Here is a 24,706-nt window from a genome sequence, read left to right as displayed (position 1 = left end):
CCTTGGTAATTTTAAGAACTTCCAATTCCAGTGGGGTCCATTAGTGAATTTCCTGTCTAAGGGCTTGCCGTCCGCTGTCTGCCCAGCATCCTTGAGGTCACTCCATTTGTTTCAGGTCTAATTTGGTTGCTCGAAAGTGTTTGGATTGATTGAGTCGCCACCATGGGGGGAGGGGAGGGGAGGGGGGGGAGTTCTGTTTATCGGTTTATGGTTCGCCAAGGTACCTAGTGAGGTTCTATGGCAGGTTGTTTGGTTCTGCCGTAATATGGACATGGCAGCCATGGGCGCTAGTCAAAGCAGGAAATTTGCCTATGTTATTATGGACTCGACGCTTTTGCATTTCTGCTACCGGACTGGTCCTCCCCGAGAGGAATTGTATCGCACCTTGGTGAATTTCTTGTGTGTACTGTTTTTTTTTCAAAACTGAAAATAAACATTTTATAAAAAATAAAAAAAGATAAGATAATATAAGGGCAACTTCATGAAAGCAAAGTTCAAGAACTGTGAGCCATGAATGTACTATAAAAAAAAAAAAATGGAATATTTTGCTCAAGTCAATAGGTCTGGGAAAATTGATCAATGTACTAAAAATCGTAAAATATGCAAGCTGAAAGTCAAATGGCCGGAAATAAACCATGGAATTTTTTTTAGGACAAGACCGTATAAGCAAAATATGCAGCAACAGCCTCCAGCATGAAATCACTGTCTTCATCAGAAAACAGTTCAGCCATCCAATTCAAAAGTGGAAAAGAACATACGTGTTCCCCAAGTATCGGAGCCTCTATTACCATCAGAGGACAACTCGGTGGGTTCTCCAGAAAGCTCAGATCCAAGAAATCCTGCGCTGCCGTGAATATATCCCAGGGACCCATTAGTCCATGCACCGCTGCTATGGCCATAATCCTTTCGTCAGAACAAACCAACTCGTGAGTAGTGATAGGACTCATCAGCTGATTAAAATCGACGCCAGGAGAAACCGGTCCGCAGAGACACAAATCAATGGCCCAATCAAAATCACAGCTCAGGCAGTGAAACACAGGTTGGACACAGGTGAAGTAGGAAAATCGAAACGATAATCCATATGCCGTGCTTAAAATCGCAAGCGGCAGTGTGCCAAAATATTCAAGCATTCGGTTGCGAAACAGCGGCAGCAGAGACTGGGCCGCTTCTTCCACATGTGGGGCATCCATATTTAAGGAAGCAGAGAACAACTAGGACGCCTGCCGCTAGTGCCAGTAAAACCGGGAATCCACCAAACAGACTCGAGAAAATGGAATGAAAGAAACTAGGGATTACTCCAAATATTTTTTCAAATGAAGTCACAAGGCCGCTGCTAACTGCTTTAAAAAAATGCGCTAGCCCAGATGTCGAGGACGCGTTAAAGATAGAATGTATCATTTCGCCAAAATGCAACGGTAAATCAGTATTTAAAAGGGCCTGAACCTCGGTCCGGGTGTTAGCTATGTGAAGCACGAAAGTTTCCCGAGCCGAACTCAAGGCCACTTCTTTCTGGGACAATAGAGCCCTCAGTCTAGTCATGCCGTTGAACTCTGCCTTCAAGGTTGGTATGCGTGGCCAAATGGAAACCTCCCTATTTTCATGTGTGGGTGGGTACAGGACATTTCTGCAGCAAACGACACGTTCACTTACTGTTACCACATAAGCTACACCTTTAATTAACCCACAACAATCTTCATTATTCAGAAGTAAATAACTTCCATTCCCTAACAAGGTAAAAGTCGGGGTAATTGCTGGTACAGGAGTGCCTTTTAAAACACAGGCCAAGTTTGGTCGGTCTGGTTGCAAGAACCGTGTAATTGTATGTGTCTACACATTAACGAATGATCTGGAGTTTCTGTACATTCCTCCCCATTTAGATAAACTTCTTGGCCGTCCCTCAAACATCTATAAGTGAAAGGAAGGGACCATACTTCATGGAGAAAACCACTACCCAAAGGCTCATAGCGACCTATGGCAACATATTTCATACAGTTAGTAAATTTATACAAAGCAAAAGGTAATGTTAACAGACCGTGGATAAGCCACGTTGCAGTTGAGGCTTCTGCCACAGAAAAAGGCAAGGATTCCAATTTCTCAATATGTAACATAGAAAAAGAAGCATCTCGCATAGAAAGCAAGCGTTGTTTGTCAGTCAAATTAAAGGGTGAAAAGAGAGAGGACACGTTCATGTAGCCCCATGGCACTTTGCCAGATTTAAGCGTTTGCAGGGTCCATGCAAATTGCATGATAGAACGTAATTGATTCTGACCATGGTACAAAACAGATACCTCATCATGCACAATATCCACTACAGAAGACACAATGTTATCTAAAGTGTAAATGCGTGAAGAAAGCATGTTAATACTATTGTCTACCACTGTAAGGACTTTCTCTATATTTGCTTGATCTATAGCCCTAAGTCGTGTTGTAGCCTCAATCTGCGATGTTTTCCAGATTTCATTGTAGACCGCATATATCCATCTTTTTGACCTACCACTAGCCGGGCCTTTGATGAAATCATTTAAATCAACATCATCATTCAGCTTTGCAAGATGTATTTTAACTGCAGACAATTTAGAATGTTTCAGCCAACTCTGACACAATTTACCTACAGAGTAAGTTGTGACAGAATGTTCAGTTTCAAAACGTGGATCAGGTCTGGTCTGTGTAAAGCCATCAGACAAACCCAGAAAACGGTGCTGGCATGAATCAGCACTCCTGTGCCACACCAGCCAACCTTTAGGGTCTATACTGGAAATGTTAAAGGATGAATTCAGCAATAGGGTCTGTAAGTCCCTAATTGAAAACTGAGTATAATTACTCCAGCCAGAATATTCCTCTAACTCCGGGATAATAGGAAAATTTAGTTTTTTAGAAGTAGCCAATCCAAAGCACGTTGTCTGTGAAATAGTGGAATTCAAAAACAACATTTGGTTCGGGATGAGACATGCACGGTGCAAAGCCTCAGTGCCTTGTACCTGCCAGACTTTCGAACACCAAACTGATTTTAGGTCAATAGCTTCCTTCCATAATTCATAGCCGCCAACAGCCAGTTGATCTGGAAAGGACTTCGAATACAATAATTTAGTATCGGTAAGTCTAACCTTGGACATAGGCTTCTGTGTCATTTTGAAATAAAAGGACTCGGGATTAGATTGATTGAAGTCAGTAAAATATGTGTACTTTTTCAAAAAAGTACTAGAACTGCCTTGTTTAGGAGCTGGGCAATGTTCCCATTGTGTATAATTTACAATATTCCTTCTGGATGTTGTTTTATGCAAGAAGTGATTGCCAAAATGTTGAAAGCAAAATAAATCACCATAATTAGCAGATTCCAAATATAAATCCTCAGCATCAAAGGCAGCATAGTATTTCAAATCAGAAAACAAAGACTCTACGGCCTGAACATCCCAATCATCAGAACGTATGTTTTGTTTCACCACATCCCCCATATTAACTCTAAGCACATTAGGGACATTAACAACCTCAGTAGGCCCATGAATTTGAAATCTAACGGCATCCCACACTATCCCATCAAGGACAGGCCAAGCAGTGATGTTAACAAAAGCCAAGTCTCTTCTCAGTCTGTGTGCAGAATGCGATGAGGACAGGGGGGCCAAAGTTCCATTGAGATGACGAATGCATGTTCTTTCCTCGACATAGTGTCCATTTACCAAGCGGAAGAAATAAAACACAAACCCAATTGACATAAAAAGGTATATAGAAAAAAGCACCAGCCAAATGTATGTCCAAGGGGGAATTAAAAAATGTTTATTAAATAAGCTGGCATAAACTGCAAAACGTGAGGGTTTCTTTGAGCCATTGGAAACAGTGTCAAAAGAAAATCTGGATTCTGTGGCCAAACGAGCTTGCAGGTCAGGCATGGACAAGTCAGTGGGGTAAGCATAGTCTAATTCATCATGGTCTGTACCGGGCAAAGTACTTAATAAAGGACTGGAAATTGCAGGTAATTCGATGGCCACCTCAGTTTCTCGATTAGAAGCAGTGGGCAAAACTGAATTTCTCACAATGGAAGGACAGGAAACAGCCGGTGTCATGCTAAGAAGAATCGGCCACTCTGTGTATCTTGACATTGTCAATTGAGATAAACCTGTTTTCCTTACGACCAGGAAGTGGTGGTAAAATGACTGTTCTTGTGCCCTTCACTCCAAGTACTGGAACCGGAGCTCGATAGGAAGGACCAAACTCTTTCTTGTTATCGATCTTCTCCCGAACCAGGTCTCCAACTTGGGGTAGCCAGCCGACTACCGGGAGCTGCAACGCAACATCCGACGTGGAGGGCAAATGTTCCTTTGCAAGACTGTCTCTGGTCTTTTGTAGATTCTGTAAAACATTGCAATGTTCATCTGCGTCAAAGGAAGTGGCGCGAACCACACAGTCTAGACCGTCAAGGTCAGGGACGTACATCTTGATGCCAAAGAGCATTTCGTATGGGGTCCGCCCACCCAGAGACCTTCTAGGGAGATTATTAAGAGCACGCTGCACGCCATAGAGGTGGGCTAGCCAGTTTCTGCCAGTGCCTATAACTCGAGCTGTCAAAGATTGCTTTAAATCACGGTTCATTCGCTCCACTACACTGTTACCCTCAGGTCTGTAGGGAGACGAAAACTTGACTTGGACCCCCATCGAATTCATGGCATCCTTATACGCCTTAGAGGCGAAAGCCGGACCCTGATCCGAATGGAAGGTACCACAGGCAAAAATCCCTACAAAGATGCGCAAATCTCTAATGACAGTCCGTGAATCAGCGCTGCGATGGGGCCAGACCCACACAAAGCGTGTGCATGAATCAACTGCAACTAAGATGTACTTATAAGCAGTATCAGATGAAAAAGGACCGCAGTGATCTAAATAAACACAACCTAGTGGTTTATTAGAAATGTACAACTGTGTCTGTGGCGGACGCGCAGCAGTCGAAGGTTTAATCTGCTGGCAAATGTCACAAAGAAGGACATAATCACGCGTCTGTTTGTACAGTCCCCGCCACCAGAAACGTTGTTGTAATTGAGTTACAGTGGCTGAGACGCCCGCATGCGCAGACGCCACACCTTCATGAGCTGCTGTAATCAAGTCAGCCCTGCGATCCGAGTTGGGAATCAAGCGTTCTCCAACGTCAGGATTTTTCACAAAAGGAACCTTTTCGGGACTTAAGTGGTATGTGTACTTCGAAGGGTACCCCGTAGGATGTTTACTTCCCTTCTCAGTGGCAGCGATAGCCGCCAAGATATCACTATCAATCTTACTTTTGGACCGTGTAACTGCTGCAACTAAGTATGTAGACACCGGTAATTTCGCTGCTTCATCAGCAAGCGAGTTACCGACAGCGTGAACTCCTAGACGATGATGGCCGAGAGTATGAATTACAAAAACAAGCGGCAATCGAGCTTTAAGCTCTGCCACTCGAACCCAGATCATTTTGTGTTTTATTGTGCTACCCTTGGAATCACGAAAATCATTCTGAATCCAAAAGAACAAATTTTCATTGTAAGACTGGACACAGTAGAAAGAATCACTCACAATAAGAGTAGTAACACTAGGATCTGCGTACTCCAACGCTAGTAAGAGTGCACGAAGCTCTGCCAATTGTGCGGTACAATCACCCAGTGGCAACGTGTGCACTTCCCTGGAGATGAACTCATCGTTCAACATAGCACCGACCACAATGGCGCATGCGGAAACGTAGGCATGTTTAGAGCCATGCGCAACCTGCGCCGAACCATCAGTGTAAATGATACAATGGAAGTCCTCCAAAGGTCGCATAGCCAGAGGAGCAGGATGAACAAACTCATACTGCAAGTACTCTTGCGACCGCAACGAGGCGTCAAAAATAAACGTGACATCTGTGGACGTCAAGGATGCAGCCCATTGAATCCACCGAGGGTGCAAAGCTTTAGAATTAGGTACACTGGCTTTCGTGACTGCCTCCAAATGAGGACAGGGTGTAACAACCAACATGCGTTTCCCCTGTGACAGAGCTCGTTCTTTAAGAATAGCCATCTGCACAGCTGTTAAAACCTTTTCCACAGTGGGAAACCGCATTTCAGCCGAAGTGTACAAGTGTGACTTGTAAGCAATAGGTACTGTGTCTCCTTCATTAAAAGTGAGGTACGTGAAACCCACCGTCCCCGGAATTATTCTTATCACCAGGTTGGTGTGGTTATCACGAGTCAGTAAGAATTTAGAAGCGAGCAGATCAGCCTGCAAGGACTGCAAGATGGCTGAGTGCTCAGGCAGCCAGCATGATTTAGAAAAAGTAGGTTGTATCAATGCATACAAAGGCTTGATACGCTGGGCATATTCCGGAATGTACGTCCTCCCGAAATTTAAAAAGCCCAGTAAAGACTGTAATTTTTTCAGAGTTGTTGGAGCGCGCAACTGGGCGCATTTCTCCAAGAAGTGAGGAGCCAAACCTCTACCTTCATTATTGAGCTCATAGCCCAGGAACAACACTGTGAACTCAGCAATGTGCGATTTTGCAAAGTTAAATTTGTAACCCATATCTGCAAAGGTACAAATAATCGAATTGACACGACACAGATGCTCCCAAATTTCGTCGTCTGTGAGATATATGTCATCCACGTACGAGCAAGCATCTGGGTCGATTCTCTCCAAAAGAGAGACAATGCGTGCGGTAAAAATACCAGGACTATTCTTATAGCCCATTGGGAGACGCCGGAATTGTTTTTGGACCCCAGCGCACGTAAAACTGGTCGATTGGGAGCTTAAGCCATCCAAACTATGGGCATAAAAACCGTTGGAAATGTCAAGCGTTGTTTTAAAACGCTTACGCACAAGACTATCCACCAGGGCAGAGCCGTGAGTATTCTGTACTGCACAGTTACGGCAATGCGAGTTTAAATGCCGGTAATCCAATACCAAACGATATGATCCGTCAGGTTTGGTCACAGTAAAAAGAGGATTATTCATCGGTGACACACACGTTTCAATAACTCCCTGATATTCTAATTGTTCAAGGATTTCCGCGACGGAAGCCTTGGCTTCACGTCGCAAGCGATATTGAGGTTGAGGCTGCGGCTGAGACCGCAAAGGAATTTCGTGGCAAGGGGACAATTTATCCCAACCACATTGGTTACGGTACAGAGCCGGTGCGAGAGCCCGAGCCCACTCTTCTGCAAAATGCTGCGCATGCTCTTTCGAGACAGTGTTCGCGAAACTGGGGAGGATCACCTCCTCCCCTCGCGGCGCCGCGAGCACAAAAGGTGGGGGCCAGTCAGCCTCCGAAAGCAAAATGTCATACGTAGAAGAAAGATTTTCCCAAAATACCCTTTTAACGGTACGTTGTATGTCACCTTCAATTAACAGGACAATTTCAATAAGTCTTTCAGGGGGAGCCAGTCTCGTATCGGCTGTTTCTATTACAACGTAGACATCAGTCGCTGTCACCCTCAGTAGTGGACGCAGCGCCTCTCTCACTATGGTAATCTCCGCCGCGCTGTCCAGCAAGGTCAGAGCCCACGTCAGATTCCGAAGCCGCGTTCTCACTATCTGTGGCATATCGATGCGCTGTTAAGGCTGCGACTTTCTTTTTTGCAAACTGCGGTCTCTGTGGCGTAGAATCCTCCTGCTTCCCTGCGCCTTCTGTCTGGCGGGGCTGGCCACGTCCTTGTTGGCCACCACGTCCCCTCCCGCCTCCTCCTCCACCGGTCTTCGGGGCCGATGAGTCCTGAAAGGAACGAGGAGAGCGTTGATCAGAAACCTGAAATCGATCAGGTGATTTAATCATCGCGCGGTCGCGCAAATCATAAACTTTCTCAGCCGGCGCAGGAACCTGTGGCGCAGGATAAGAATCCTGAGTCTGCTGTTGTTGCTTCCCCTGTTTCTGTTTCTGAGGCCAATTCTGTTTTTTGGACCTGGGTTGTACAACTGCCGCAGCAGATTGCACTTGTGGTTGATTCTTCTCCTTAACTGCGAAGTACTTCAAACCCTTACTTGTGCGACCGATTGTTTTATAAGCGGCCACCACCATCTTCGCCAACTGGCAGCGCTTTTCGGCATCGGGTAATGCAGCCAAAGCATTAAATACCTGGAAGTTCACCGCATCTCCTTTGATGTTGGAGAGTATGAGATCACTTACAATCTCAAAAGAACCACACAGGCGCATACCCAACTCAACCGCTGCCTCTGGACCGTGATCATCCTGAACACGTTTTATGATCGTAGGCAGTACAGCCATAGATGGGGTGCCGAAACACCTCGCATAAACTGCTGCAAAAGTTTTACCCCAACTCTCACAGTCAACGAGCTCGGGAGTTATATCCTTTGGTAAAGTAATCGTCAACATTCTATGTTTATCAGCAGGAGTAGAATTCGGAAACACGGCTTCCAGTTGGTCAAATTTCTCTTCCAGCCAAAAAGGAAAATCATCTTTATTATCGGGGCGTTGACCAAAAACCGAATTGACCATAACCGGATTGAGTCGTAAACCACCACGTTCCGTTTGAACGGCCGGACCCCCCGGGGGACCTCCCGGGAGATGTCGACCAATGTATTGCACTAATGCACGAATCACGGCAATCGAGACTACGTGTAGTCTACGAATATCCACTAGTGGACAAGCGCCGTGATTCGGGTGCGGGGTGAAGCCACCCAATGCAGGCCAATTTGCACCTGGAATGGATAGTGGACCCAACCTCGCAGCGGACAAAGAGTGGGGTAGGGCGCCATCAAACCAAACGCGATGCTGCCAATGATCAATAGGTATTTCCAGTGCCCTGTACGTTGTGTACTCAGCCGGTACAGGGGATGGAGTGTAGTGGAGGAACACTTGAGAAGTCGCGTCCACCTCCGGAAATGTGACCCACGAGTAAAACAGCTCGAATGGGTACGCCGGATCTGCACACACCACCAAAATCACAGCCATGCCTTCCAAAGGGACTTGGTAAGTTTGTAAATGGTTGCGCACCGCAATGCGACTATGCTGCGCAATGGCCACAGCCATGATATCACCGGAACTACTGAATAACAAAGAAAACTTTGTAGCACAACTGGGTAGTAATTCAAGGAAACCGTTTTAGATAGAATCAAGCTTGAAAAGACCTATTTCAAAAATAGGTAGGTTTCACCGACACCACCGTTTTCCGGAAACGATAGTGAAGGGGTTAAGGATTGAACGATATACTACTCGAGTGTCATGATATAAGACCAACCACGTTGGGCGCCATGTAGCAGGGTTTCTGTTCTCCCACAGAACTGTGCACAGAGGATTGGAACCTCAGCGAATTAGGGTGACCCAAAACTCACCTTAGTACCCAACAAACCCCTTACCGAGCTAGCTACAGTGTCTCATTGGTCATAACAAACTCCCAATGTTTAGACAAACCAGAACATGAGCTTACAATACCTCAGGTTACGTGGAACACATGAGCACTCTTTCGTTATACAATCATTTCAAACCAGAACATGGAGTAAAGAAGAACACGTGAGCATTTGAAATGTTTATTTACTAATGCCGTCTTCTCAGGCACAGTATCTTAGATAATACAAGTAAACATATTATCAGAAGCAAAGTTACCAGCATAGTTACTAGTCCATAGAAGGCAAACGGTGACAGCATGCTAACATGCTGTAATGAATAAGAGTTAACAACACTTATTTCTCACCCTCCCTAACACACATATTATATTAATAGCTAAGAAGTTCTCTTTGGGTTGAATTAGGGCGGGCCCATACCTCAGTGTCCTAGCATGAAGGGATCACATCAGCATACACCAGCTCTCTCAGCATGCGAACAGCATCAAGTGTGTTTGTGTGCCTCAAGCAAAGCAATATAAAAACCTGCCTCAAGCCCAAAGTTGGCAGAAGCTGCACTTATGTTATGTCTATGAAGGCGCGAAGATCAGACCTCATAACAATTCTGTATCGTGTTGTTCCTGAAGCTTCAGCACTCTCTGTACAGACATAGTTTATTAAGCAAAGCTGATATCAGAGTAATAACATATTATTCTCATGTAAACCACAACGAACTACTAGGTTGAAAGCTAAATCAACAATTAAGTGTTGTGTGCAGAAGCAGCAAAAGGAAAAATGGCGTTTAAACATTTAATGAGCCTATGCTAACTTAACACATTATAAAGATATACAGTAGCTATATGACAACAGCCTTCTGATAGGGTTTGTGCATGTATTTCAATATTCCACTAGTTCCCCTTAAGAACCATCTATGTGATTGTTTAGCCAATATATTTGGAAAATTGTGCTGGAAGATGCAGAGTTTGACCTCAATAGTTGAAATATTTACCTAAAGCAGGGTTAGCCAAGCGCTCAACTCGCCTCATAAGAGATGGCTTCTATTGTTATTGCTGGTGCATGGTGCAATGTGGACCTGGTCTGAAGATATTAGTCAGTGCAGATTTTGGTTCCCAATCTGGCCCTACCCCTCTCTGCTCATTGTCTGAGCCTGATGATCCAGGCCCTCCCATACTCACTCCAGTGCTCTCCTGACTCCCGTTCCACATTTATTTTTTTTCAAAAAAAAATTCAAGGGCCTAAAATATGCAAAAAGTGCTAGTTTGCCAATAGGTCCTGATTGAATCACCCTGCTCACTTTCTAAAACTTTTTATTTTAATTTAGGAACGGTAAAGTAAAAAATGTTAAAATTGTTTCTGGTGCATCCAAATACATGCATGTTAATTCGTTGCCACACATATGTTCACCTGCGTTGTGACACGTGCACACTGTATCTGTTTTAAAGTGTTTTACTTAGCATCTCAAACTGGCCCCCATGTGAGCGCATGCATGCACGCACACAGCATAATAATATCATGTTTGCATTGCCATGTCTGTTGCACGCATGGCTCATGACTTGGGAGCATCAATTGGCACAAGCATGAGACATACTTGCCTTGCCAATACTTGTTTCCTTCCTCCCTCATTGCCCATCTCCAGTTCAGTAGTAGCTGGCAGTTTCGGCTTTGCCGTCGCCAAATGCTTTTAAAACACACCAGCATTGTTATTGTCAATTGTGGCAACCAGCCATGTTAAAAGCAATTACAACATTATTTTTGTTTACTTTCAAGATGGCTCCCACGTTCTGTGACACTACATTACAACATAACATGGCAGCCATTTTTAAAGTATGAAAAATAATGTTTTCTATAATTTTAACTTCGATGGACACCTCTACTGGCTTTGCTAATTCTGATGCATTTCCATTGCCAGTGCTTAATGATTGGAGCCGCGATCTATGTCGGCCGGGACCGTCTGGTTAAGGAAAAAAAACCCTACTAGGCAGTGCAATACCAGCCACATTAGCCTGCCCGTTATCCCGCCTTCGGTGTCCGTCTTTGTAGTGACTGCTCATGTTCGAGCTGTCATGGTTGCACGCCGTTTTCCACATGCGTGATTGTTCCAGCTAAATTCTGTAGACTGTAGACAGTTGTCTGCAGCCAAAGCATCAAAGGACCAGACACAGCTCGTGTGACAAATTATAATTGATGGGAAATTATTTACCTGCGCAAAGAAACTGGAATTTATTCACACACGGTAATTACACAGTGTTAGCTTTCAGTAACTCTAGAAAGAAGTTTAAAAAGATATTGTTACAAGTAAAATGACTTTCAACAACAACAACAACTAAACAAAGTCATTAATCATAGCACAGCCTTCCTATTGTATGTGAATGTGACAGGAGCTCTTTTCTGGCCGGGGAGGAACAATTGCAGCGTAAGTTGACCCTCAAAAGGCAAGTCAAGGATATGACACAGTGTAAGCGTGGAAGGCCCTGCTCTTTACAAAAAACCCTTTCTTGGAAGTTAGCGCACCACGGCGTCAGTTTAAACAAGTGACACCTTGGCATTGTTACTTCTGTCTGTGTATTTATCCTTCTGTCTGTCTGCCTTCAGCAATGTCTACGCCAGGCCCAGCATGAGTAACTTGCATATATTATTTATACCTGACGTACTTTTCTGTCCATCCTTCCGTCCTTCTCCCAATTTTACTCCTCGTTTCTCGTGAGTGGAAGGAAGGCCACAGGGAAGGGAGACGTTCAATGTCCCACTATGGCAGGACCAAAGGTGGTGGTCCCTGTGGTGTCAAACAGGCAACTTGTGTGCTCGCTGTCAAGTGTCACCATGTGCAGTGTCTCTAAATAAATAAACCATCATGAAAAACGCCTCCACTTACATTTGTGACAGTTCAATACTTTTATAAACACCGTCTCAAGCCTAAAATTAAAGGTAAATTATGTGGTTGAAAATTGACTATCACAAATGGTGGAAACAACTTTGCTATCCTCTGGGCTGAGCACAGTTTCAGCCTGTTCAATACTTGGGCTACTTATGTGTCCAGTCTCACCCATGAGGGATCTTTCCCTGACATTGCTTTCCCTCAGGATGTACTAGAGGAGGTTGAAGCACCAGACTCTTCATAGGCCTCCTCCTCCTCACACCCCCGCCTTAACTCACTGACTTACGCTTTCAACCCATTCAGATCCTGGACGGCCTCTTGCTCACCACCCATCCACACGGCCAAGCCAATTACAGTCGGTGCCTATGGTCAGCCAGGCCCTGCTTGTGCAGAAAAGTAGTGTGCTTCTTTTTTAGGATTATACCTGTTCATCTTTTTTTAAAGAGTATTAATGTACAATAGCACACTGTTCCATAAACGTCTCCCAGCGTACAAGATGCCAAACGGCATTCTAGTGCTAAGAATGAGCAAACACATACAGTATGTTGAAATAACCCGTCAATTCCTCCTCTCTAGTACGCCCTCCCCCCTTTTCGCTTCCCTCGTGCGAACAATGGTATGAGTAAGAGTTACATTCCATGGATCAGTCCTACATTGTGTTTTGGTGATGAGCTTGACTCGGGTAAGGTAGGTTCGAGTCAGTGGACACGGGACTGAAAAGTCCTAGGTATCTAGGACAAGTGAGCTCTCTGTATTCAGTGGACAAGAAGTCAATGCATGTCCCTCACGTCCTTTCAAATTTTACTTCCCATTTCTTCGAAGACGCAGTGACCTTCTTACCAAGCAAGCTCCTGGTAGCCTGGTCCCATACTCCGGCGTTTGCTTCTTGCTCCAAAGTGCTGCTGATGGAGCGAGATAGAAAACAAAATTTTGTTTAAAATCGCAAAGTCACATTTCCATAACATGAATAAAATTATTAATGATTTGTGATATGTCGTGCTAATACAACTTAGATTAAACTTTACACGTGGGGGGATTAACATGTGTGCTCATAAACGTGCATAAATGTTGCATCTTTTTGTTCGTGCAAAATAATAAAATAATTTATTGTTTTCGTTTTTGTCATTACTAACTGCTGCAAACTTAAAAGTAGCATGTGCTTGTTTTGCTTTTCCTTGTCTGTGTGATGTCATTTCTACTATTCTAGGTGCATATGGGTCTCATGGAAAAACGGAGACTGGTAAATATAAACGCTGCTTTATTTGTTTGCAATGGCTAGGTAACATTTTGATTAATCGGGTGGGTTAATTAATTAGTAAACCATGGGGTGGATACTGAATATACTTTATTTCTTACATTAATACTTTTCTTGTGTTTGTTTTATACTAGAAAACATAAGTTGCCTGCTTTTGGGCCTAGTCATTTGAACCGCAGAAAAAGAGCTGACATATAATTCTGCAGAAAGTCACGAGACGCCCATTCTGAATTAAAGCGTTTATTGAAGTTGCATTCACAAAGCAAAAACTGATGAGCTGACATCATTCTGTCGGACATGGCCAAGGTCGAAAGTGAACATTTTGTCAGTCCTTAACTTGGCATCCGCGGAAGTGTAATGAAAGTCTATGGAAGCTGCGAGGATGACTTAATACATAGTTGCAATCGCAGGAAGCTTCTGGCTTCACGTGGAAGAGACAATGGTCTTTATGAGACATGATTTTGTGGAACTTTTTGAGAAACGGGTGACATGTCACTTGTCACTCTCAGCCAATGGGACGTCGAGGATTTCTGAAAACTTTCCTTTGCTAGTTTAGTTAGCGTAGAAAGGTATAAAAAGTCATGCCCTTAGGGTTGGGCTGGCTGCTGCTTTCTGACTTTCCGATGAGGGTGATGTGCTGCTGGACTTTGCGTGGAGCACGTAAGAATCCTCAAAGAACTTTACTTTAATTTCTATCTATTTAGCTTAGTTAGGGAATTAGGTTTTAGAAATGCTAAACTTTATATATTCACTTTGATTTTGATTCATTTGCTTAAATTGTATTTACTCATATTTCTTTACAATCATGCTTGCATTATTGCTAATAAATTTCATTCATAAAACTTTCAACTTATATACCATAATTTAGTAAATAAAATCTTACTTTTGACAAACAAGCTGGTCTTGGTTATTCAGAAGTGTAGGTTACTATTAGCTAGATCACATCGCCTATGGTGGTCATTTAAATGGTTGGGTTTTATTCTAATGACAATATTCTTTCTGCAAATGTATAAATATGTATATAGTTTGTAGATAATGTGTATATAGATTTATTCTGACCACCTGATTCAGTAGGCCCAAAATATATCAGGTTTATAAATGGGTCCATATTTAGTTTAGAATTTTGTTTATAGGTTATGAAGTTGGGTAGCGTAGTTTATGATATATTTTCTATAGCCCGCTGGATCAATTCTCTGGTAGCAGAAATTGATGGTTGCTAAGAGGTAACCAAGGTAATATGTTGGTTGCTAAGGGTTACGTTATGGTATGGAAATAGGATCGATGTTTTAACACTTGTTGAGTTCGTTTTTCGTGCCTATCTGTAAGCTATACCGGTATAGATTGTGTGGCGAGAAATTAGTCACGCAAGCCATCTGTTCTGTTTGTAGTGATATCGCCGAGTATCACAAGAGGTATCGCCGCGTACCATAGTGTTGTCGCCGAGCAGCACAGTTTTAGGGCTAGGTCTGAATCTTGTATAGTGAGGGTTTTCTAAGAAATCAAAGCAGCATGAGAATAGGGACAAAGCGCCTTCCATAAAACTCACTGTGATGAGAGTATTAGTTATATCCGAGCTTGAGTGAAGGGTAAAATTAACGTCGGTGCATGATTATCTATAAACAGGTTAGAGTCCTGTACGGGTACATGTTTCATATCTATAAACAGGTGAGAGCCCTGTACGGATAACGTCGTTATTTTGCTAACGGTGCATGATTTCTATAAACAGGTGAGAGTCCTGTACGGATTTCATGTGTGTTTGAAATTAGGGAATTTTCCGTGTAAAAGTGCGAGTTTGAATTTAAAATTATGTTCAAGTGGAACTCTTAGAACTTTCACTTCGCGGTGGGTTCAGAGCAAAGCGAGTTCATAATTATACGTGTTAGAAGGGTGGGGTAAGGTTACTCTACTGACAATTGAATATTATCCTTAGTGTGAATAGCGCCGTCTATTCCGAAGTGTGGATACTTGAATGTATGTAAACTATCCTAAATAGTGAAACGAACAGATGTTGTCTTTATAGTCATTGTTAAGAATTAATTTACACTGAAAAGTGTCCTTAAAATGGCGCTGTGAAAAGATTTTGTGAAGGAGGGGTAAGCGCCAGGAGTGAGAAGCGAGAAACCGCAGCTGCTGTGTACGTCACAGAGCCGCGCTGGGATTGGGTGACCTACGTCACAAGCTGTATTCTGATTGGCTCTTAAGTCTCTGACGGCCTGTGAGCTGATTGGTCGTTCGGAAAAACTCTAAATTTATTGGTTGAGCAGAAAAGTGACGTAGCTCAACTGTCATTGGCTTGTTGGTGTGTTTCGCGCACGGATTGGTTGTTTTGCGGAACATCCCGGAAATATTTTACGAACGATTTTGTGAATTAAATTTAACTTTTAAAAATGAGTTATCATTTTAAACATGTTGAGAAAAAGACAACATTATTTCAGAAATTCAAAAATTTATTTTCACCTGACAAGAAAATCGAAACGCGAGGTGGTAAACTACTTCATAAGTATAAAACACCTGCAGCGTACATGGAAGGTGAATACGGATATCATACTGTCTTATGGTTCGACAGTTGGAAACGCTATACTAAAAACGACGGTGTTTTAGCTTGGCCTGATGATGGTTCATTTAATGTAAGAGTTTTAAGAAATTTACGAGAGAAAATGAATGCTCTTGTTCCAAAACCGAGACCAACTCAATTTGAAGCTTTAGTTGAGTGGGAAGACGAGATGTATCAGTTACAAAGAGAAGCTAGTGGAATTAAAAGACCTTCTAAAAATCCATCTTGGAAAAGAGAAACTCATGAAGATAGATTGCGAATGTGGAGACAGGGAAACATGAGTGAAGGATTGTATTTAATTCATGAAATGGTAATGGGTTCTCCTACAGGGAAATCTATGGAAAGTGAATCTGAGGATGCAGTTATGGAAGAAATATATACAACTGCTAGAAAGAATCAGCCAAATCAGCCTTTGAGACCTCCTAGATCATGGTCTACTCCGGTGGTTTCTACTGAAACTTCACCGAGTGCACCTCCAATTAGTGAAGCTCCTAAACTTTATCCAAATAATTGTGAAATCACTGAAACTCCTAGAAGATCAGAATTCGAGAATGCTCGAAATGAAGGTAGACATTTTACAATGACTCCAAGAGCAAGGGAACCTCCAAAAGATTATGCAAGAGAGACAAGAAATGTTGAAGATGTTGATTATAATGAATATTTAAGATCTAAAGAAGAGTTAATTAAAAGAATGACAAAAGGCATGGAAGCTGTCACAGTTCCAGTAACAATTGGTCCTGTTCAGCCCGTATTTGAAACAAGAGAAACAAACAAAAATGGATTAACTATTCCTTTAAATACAGAAATTCAAAAGGCTGCTGAAAAATTTTATTCAGATTTAACGGAATTAAACACTTCTAAATCAAGAATGCCTGATTTAACTTTTAATGAGGATTTATCTCCAAAAACACCAATGGGTGCTGTATCAGATATAGGGAGTCCTGAAGTCAGGGTAACCACACCAAAACTTGATGTGGCCAAATTAAAAGCGAATATCGAAGAATTAATAATTGGAACAATTGGCCCAGATAGTTTAAATTACTATCGGGACGATGAACTACTATTCATTTGCAAAAGCATTCAGTGGAAAACGAAAAATAAATATGATCAATTAGAGGATCTAGCTGCAGAACTTGAAATTGATGTGAGTAAACAAAAGAATTTTGCAAAGCATTACAGATTAGACTTTTCAGAAAGCGACATTGAGAGTTTGAACTCAATGGGAAGAATAGTTCACATTAAAGATTTGATTGTCTATATCAAAAAGCTAGGAGAACTGAATAAATGGAGAGTAAAATGGACGAAAAAGAAGGAAGATGAAAGATTGGATAAATTGTCAAAACAATTTCCAATGAGAGAAGTTGCAGGTGGAGGATATGTTCATATCCCGTGGTCGAGACAGGACATTCTGTTATTTACCAATGACTTTCCAAAATTGAGGGAAAAACCAGTCGAGTGGTACAGGCAAGTTGATAGATTTATCAAAGTGTCAAAAGTTCTGTGGATTGATTTAGATGGATTTTTTGACATTGTAGTTCCATCTGATCTTTGGACAGAATGTAAAATATCTATTAGTTGGCCAAAAGCAGAACCTGAACGAATCAAAGAAACAGGCGCTCCAAATCCACTTGTAATGGATTTTTATGAGAAAGTAATTGTTTGGATGAAAAACAAAATTCCACCCAAAGAAGTTGATTGGGTTAAAATAGAAAGAACAGAACAGGAACCAAAAGAATCAGTTCATTCTTTTTATGAAAGACTATTGTTAATCTTTAAACAATACAGTGGTTATGAAAAATTAGATGAAAAAGACATGAGTCATTTTATCTATAGATTTGTTTACGGACTAAAACCTGAAATTGGAGAAATGATCAGAACTAGTATTGTCGGATGGCAATCACTATCTGTAGATGATATTTTAAGAAAAGCAAAATATTGTAGCGATGAAATAGAAGTAAGACAGAAGAAGCTAAAGGAGAAAGCCATGTGGGCTCAGGTAAAGGTGGCTGAGCAACAGATTGCCAGCATGGGAAATAAGAACACTAATTTTGTACAAACTGGAAATACAAACCAGATACAAGGAAAGTTTAAAGGTAATAATTTTCAAAAGAAATTTAGCCCAAAGATAGAAGAGCTGAAACAAAGATTACCTTGTTTTAATTGTGGCGAAATTGGACATTGGAGGGACGAGTGTCCTCATCCTCCTAAAAACTTAAAGAATCCCTTATTGAATCCACAGATGCAGAATGGTGTTGACCTGCAGCGACAGCTACAGATGCAACAGGGGTTAAATGAATTTAACATTCAGCGACAGTTACAACAACAGCAACAACAACAGGTGAATAATCGTCAAGATCAATTGCCACAACCACCTTTTCCGAATTGTGGGGGAGTTCAAAAATATAATCCAAACGTGGGATTTCAGGGAAGTGAACAGGTAATAAAACCACAAAAACAGCAAAAGCAGCAAAGGGTTCAAATGCAAAATGCTTCACAACAATTTTTATTAGCAGAAAGTCAAGACAGTGATTCTGATGATTATTGCTGACGGTGCCCGAGAGAGGAGGAAGAGTGTGTCGTTGGAGCCACTCTTGAGGTTGACCAGTCTGGTCCTTATGTAAACGGGAAAGTTAATGATGTAGACATCACTTTTCTAGTGGACACTGGTGCTACCCGTTCTACTGTTAGATCAGTGGAAATTGAAAACCTACCTCTCTCTGGGGATACCATCCAAGTTGTGGGAGTAAGTAATCAGCAAATTAAAACAGACTTAACTGATCCAGTACCAGTTGAAATTGGAAATTACAGAGACAAACACAGATTTGTGGTTTGTAATAGTAGTCCAGTAAATCTATTAGGTAGAGACATCCTATGTAAAATGAATTGCAGAATATATTGTTCTCCTGATGGAGTTGAGTTACAAACAATGGAGGAAGATGGTTTATACAGGATGACAATGATGATGATGGAAGCAGAAGAAACAAAATTGTTTCCTGCATTTGAAGAAAAGGATTTACCTGAAGAGCTAAAAGAAACAGTGAAATCTGAAATATGGGATTTTACTGGAAATGAGATGGGTCTAATGAAAAACGTAGATCCTGTAAAAATTGCATTGAAACAGGGAATAGAATTTCCAAACACTCCACAATATAAAATGAAAACAGAAACAATTGAAGGTATTACACCTATAATTGAAAAATTAATCAAGCAAGGTGTATTAAAGGAAATGAAGAGTAGCTCTTGTAATTCACCAATTATGGGAGTTAAAAAGTCTAACGGAACATTTAGGATCGTACAAGATTTGAGAAAGGTTAACCAAATTGTCGTTCCATGTTGTCCTGTGGTTCCAAATCCAGCAGTAATTCTATTTCAGATTCCACATGATGCTGAATGGTACACAGTCATTGACCTTTGCAATGCATTCTTTACTGTTCCCTTACATCCAGACAGTTATGAAATCTTTGCTTTCAGATTCCAAGGTAAGACCCTTGGATGGACAAGAATCCCTCAGGGCTATACAGAAAGTCCTTCAATCTTTAACGAACTATTAAAAAGATCATTAGAAGATTTAGACTTACCAGGTAGGTCTACGTTGGTGCAGTATATTGATGATTTGTTAATAGCTGCAAAGACAAGAGAAAATTGTGTAACAGACACAATAATTCTGTTAAATCGCCTTGCAGAAGAAGGACATAAAGTGTCCCCAGCAAAACTACAGTTTTGCAAACAAGAAGTAAAATATCTTGGTCACAGAATTGCAAAAGGAAAAAGACAAGTAACAATAGAGAGAATAAAAATGATTCAAGCAATGTTACCGCCAAGAACACAAAGACAGGTCAGAATGTTCCTGGGAATGGTAGGTTACTGTCGACAATGGATAAGTGGATTTTCAGTAATTGCAAAACCACTACAAAGACTGACCAAATCAGATGTAAAAGATCCAATTATTCTCAATGATGCTGAGATGGAATCCTTTGAGAACCTGAAAAAGAGCTTATGCCAAGCTCCTGCTTTAGGTATGCCAAATTATGAGAAAGATTTTGAACTGTATTGCAGTGAGAGAGAAGGATGTGCATTATCTGTATTAATACAGAGACATGGAAATTTAAAGAAACCTATTGCATACTTCTCTGCAGTTCTTGATCCAATTGCAAAAGCATTACCAGGTTGTTTGAAAGCAGTTGCAGCTACAAGTATCAGTCTCGAACAAAGTGAAGGAATCATTATGGGATTTCCTGTAAAGGTTTTTGTGCCTCATTCAGTTGAAATATTACTGACAAGAGGTAAGACTCAACATTTAACAAGTAGCAGATTGACAAAGTATGAGAAAATCATACTGGGAGCAGATAATGTTTCGATTTCAAGATGTTTGAATCTGAATCCTTCTACATTACTGCCTGATTCTGAAATTGTTGATGACATTGAGACAGAACATGAATGTTTAGATGTCATGGAATTCTGCACTAAACCAAGAAAAGACATCAAAGACAGACCTTTGTCTGAATCGGATTTTGTCTACTTTGTAGATGGCTCATGCTTAAGATCCGAAGGAGGTGTCTTGAAAGCTTCATACTCAGTTTGTACAGTTGTAGATGTTGAAGAAGCATCATGTCTTGAAGGAGTTCGTTCAGCACAAGTGGCTGAATTGATTGCTTTAATTCGTGCATGTGAAATATCAAAGGATATAAGAGTTACCATCATTACTGATAGTCAGTATGGGTACGGAGTTGTGCATGATTATGGACAACTCTGGTCACAGAGAGGATACATGACATCAACAGGATCACCAATTAAAAATGCAGTTTTCATTAGAAGATTAATTGAAGCAATACAATTGCCAAAAGAAATTGCCATTGTCAAATGTGCAGCGCACACTAGAGGAACTGATTATATTTCCAAGGGAAATGCCTTCGCAGATGAAACAGCAAAGTACTGCGCAAGGAAAAATTATTCATACAATCGGGAGAGGAGTAAAGAAACTGATTCAAATTCATTAATGCTAACAACTGTTGTAGAAACATGGAATGAGATTAGAGATTTACAAAACGAAGCAGATGATGAAGAAAAAGACCTATGGTTAAAATCAGATTGTAGACCACGTGAAGAAGATGGAGTGTGGGTTTACAAAGATGGCAGAGTAGTTTTACCAAATTGCTTGATTGCTGACATGGCCAGATTATATCATGGTCCTGCACATCTAGGAAGAGATTCTATGGTCAGACTTTTTAGAGAAACATGGTTCAATACCAAGTTTAGAACTATTGCTGAATCTTTTTGTCAAAGGTGTTTGTCATGCCAACAAATGAATCCAAACAGAAAATCAGTGGTGGGGACAGGAATAATTGGTCGAGAGGGTGGTCCCTTTACCAGGTTACAAATGGATTTCATTGAAATGCCCTTACACAACTGTTTGAAATATGTACTTGTAATTGTATGCTTATTCTCAAGATGGGTAGAGGCTTTCCCTACACGACATTGTGATTCAATTACAGTAGCAAAACTATTGCTCAGAGAAATCATCCCAAGGTACGGTTTTCCAGTCACTATTGAGAGTGATGGAGGAAGCCATTTTGATAACAAACTGATGAAATTAATTTGTGAAGCTTTGAGCATTGAGCAGAAAATACACTGTGCATACAGACCAGAGGCATCAGGTGTAGTTGAACAAATAAATGGAACAATCAAAAACAGAATTGGAAAAATGTGTCTTGAAACAGGTGTTAAGTGGACTGATGCTCTTCCACTTGTTTTGATGTCATTAAGAAGTACACCAGATAAAAAGACAGGTTTGAGTCCTCATGAAATTTTAATGGGAAGAGTTATGAGGCAAGCTTTTGTACCTGTAGGTAAACTGTTGAGCATAAATGACAGTGCAATTTTGGATTACTGTAAAAGGTTATCTGATATGGTAACTTCTGTGTCTAATCAGGTGGGAACTGAAGCTCAATCAAATGAAAAAGTTTTGACTCATGATCTGAGACCTGGCGATTGGGTCAGAACGAAAGTACATCGGAGAAGGAATTGTCTAGCTCCTAGATGGCAGAAACCTAGGCAGATAATCTTGGTCACTACTAATGCTGTAAAGTGCAGAGGATTGAAACGCTGGATTCATCCTAGTCATACTATTCCAGTACCAACTCCTGAGAGTTCTGATGTTGAAAGTGATACCACAGATGATTCTGATTCTGAAGCAGAAGGCGAAACAGAAGGTGAAGTAATTCCAGATTCTGAAGATCGACAAGAAAGTCGACATCTGGAAACTGTGCCAGTGAATGGAAATCTGACAAGAAAAGACTTAGAAATAATTGAATTAGATTCTGAAGGTGAAGAGAATCTGTTAAAAGGAAAGATAACTGAGGATTCGGTTGTCTCTATTGAAGACAAAGAAGCTGAACCAAAAGAAGTTTCAGACCAGGAGAGTATCGAAAGGCAGAGAACAAACTCTGAAGTAAGGAACAAAAATCCGAAATCTGGGAAGTTAGAGGTAATTGAGGAAGAGGAGGAGAACGAATTACCGAGTACCAGTGATGGAAGACAAAGTGAAGTTCCTGAAGGAGTGAAATTGCCGAATAGAGAAGTTCCTGAGTCAATTGAAATTTCAGACTACGAAACTGAAGAAAGTGACGTGGAAGGTGAAAGTGAAAAGAGAAAGAAAAGGACTTGGAAGTCAGAATCAAATAATTCTGAACCAAAGAAGAAGTACGTGAGAAAAGCAGACTACTGGCCTGGTGGAAGATTGAGAGTCAGATTGATCAAAAAGCCAATAGAACAAGTAGAGGAAATCAGTAGTCAAAAGAGTCCTGGAAAAGAAGTTGGAGTTGGAAGAAAAATTGAAGTGATATCGAGAAAAGGGAAGAGAATAATAAGACCAAACCAGAAATACAAGTCTCCTGAGTGGACTTACTTAGTAATTCCACCTGTTATTGACATATATGATAGTAGTGAAGAAGAAAACGAAATCCAAGAAATTAGTGACAATGATTGAAGTACAGAATTATTAAATTGGCAAAAGGCTGAAGAAAGTTTGTTAGTTGGCACAAGGTCGAAGAAAAACTGTTTAGTTGAAGAAAACTTATGTATGACATAAGGTCGAAGAAATCTTGTTTAGGGTTATAAAAGAAAAATATATTTTAAAAGGGGGGTGTATATAAATTTTAAAATTTATTTTTATTTTTGAGGCTAAAACTAACCTAAAAATGCCTTATGTTAAGGAGAGCACTTCAAAGTGTTCTGTTTTTAAAAGATGCTGTAAGATGACTCTGGTATGTCTGCTCATTTTAGTTCTGCTCTGGTTGGTACTAGCTGTGATTATTCCTTTATAAATGAATAGAGAATTACACAAAGTTAACATAACAAGCAAAGCTCTGGTTAGCCAAACTAAACATAGTACATCTGCAAAAGTTATTGATCATCAGCCTAACATTCATCAAGATAAATCAATAGGTGATTTTTCAAGTAATACATTCACAAAGCTATTGAGTGAATATGTAAAGGTAATGGATGCAAAAGACTGCTATGTCTGTGTTAAGTTACCTGCTTCTGTTTCTGAGGGAGTAACATATAATATGCTTCCTCTCACTTATGCTGTAACATGTAGTATATTAACTAGTTTATTTTATCAAACTGGTCATTTAGAATATTACTATTCAAATTATGATGAAATTTTTGCTAATGTTAAGATTGATAATGCTTTAAATAAGCATAAGAAAGCAAAACAAATGAGAGAATATTTCCTTGTTACTAACGAACTCACTTACGAGTATGCTTACAAGAATAATCTAACATGTAAATTAAGTGCTGAAGGAAAGAAATTTTTGAATATGGTTGAGGAGAGAAGAGCAATTTATAAGAGAAATGAATTAGTGAAGCAGACTAAGTCAGCCTTCTGGCAAAAAGAGGATGAGAAATTAAATGGCAAAATGCTTGAAAATATTGCAATTCACATAGACAAACCTGTTAGTGGAAAGCTTTGCATTAGAAGAGATAACACACTTTTTGATAATTATTTTGTAGGTGCAAGTAACTGTGAAGATACTTATCAGATTATGGGAGGTTGGGGATTTAAAGGTGGAAAAGATCCTATCTTTCCTGGAATTTATTTTGTTTGTGGTGACAAAGCCTACTACAACCTTCCAGACCATTGGTATGGAACTTGTTATGTGGGAATTGTTTTTCCTAAAGTGTTTCATGTTGACAGAGATTCAGAAGGATTGTTTAAAATTCATAATTATGTAAATAGAGCTAAAAGAGAAACTTTTACTGAAGTTCTGGGAGATATTTTTCAAGCTGTAATACCTTTTGTTGGTATAACCCTAAATGCAGGGAGAATCAGAAAATTGTCCACTATAGTTGATAGATTATCAACTGACACTGCTGATGGGTTTCAATTAGTGAATGTTGAAGTTATTGCAATTAGATCCATGGTAATTCAAGATCGTCTTGCTTTAGACATACTCCTAGCAAAAGAGGGAGGAGTCTGTGGCATTTTACATGTCCAACATTGCTGTACATATATACCTGATGAAAGTAAGAACATTGAAATGTATATTAAGAATATTACACAAATGCATTCAGAGATAATTCCTTTAGAAGAAGAAGATTTTACAGGGAAACTTTCAAAAAGGTTTCAAGCAATTAAAAACTGGTTTCATAATATCGGAAGTTCAATTCTTGGCAAGATTCTGGCACCTTTGATTATAATAGTATTCATTTTTATTTTGACCAAATTAGG

This window comes from Lissotriton helveticus, chromosome 2_2 (genome assembly GCF_964261635.1).
Source record: "Lissotriton helveticus chromosome 2_2, aLisHel1.1, whole genome shotgun sequence".
In the NCBI taxonomy this organism is placed as follows: domain Eukaryota; kingdom Metazoa; phylum Chordata; class Amphibia; order Caudata; family Salamandridae; genus Lissotriton; species Lissotriton helveticus.
This window is presented reverse-complemented; position numbering follows the sequence as displayed.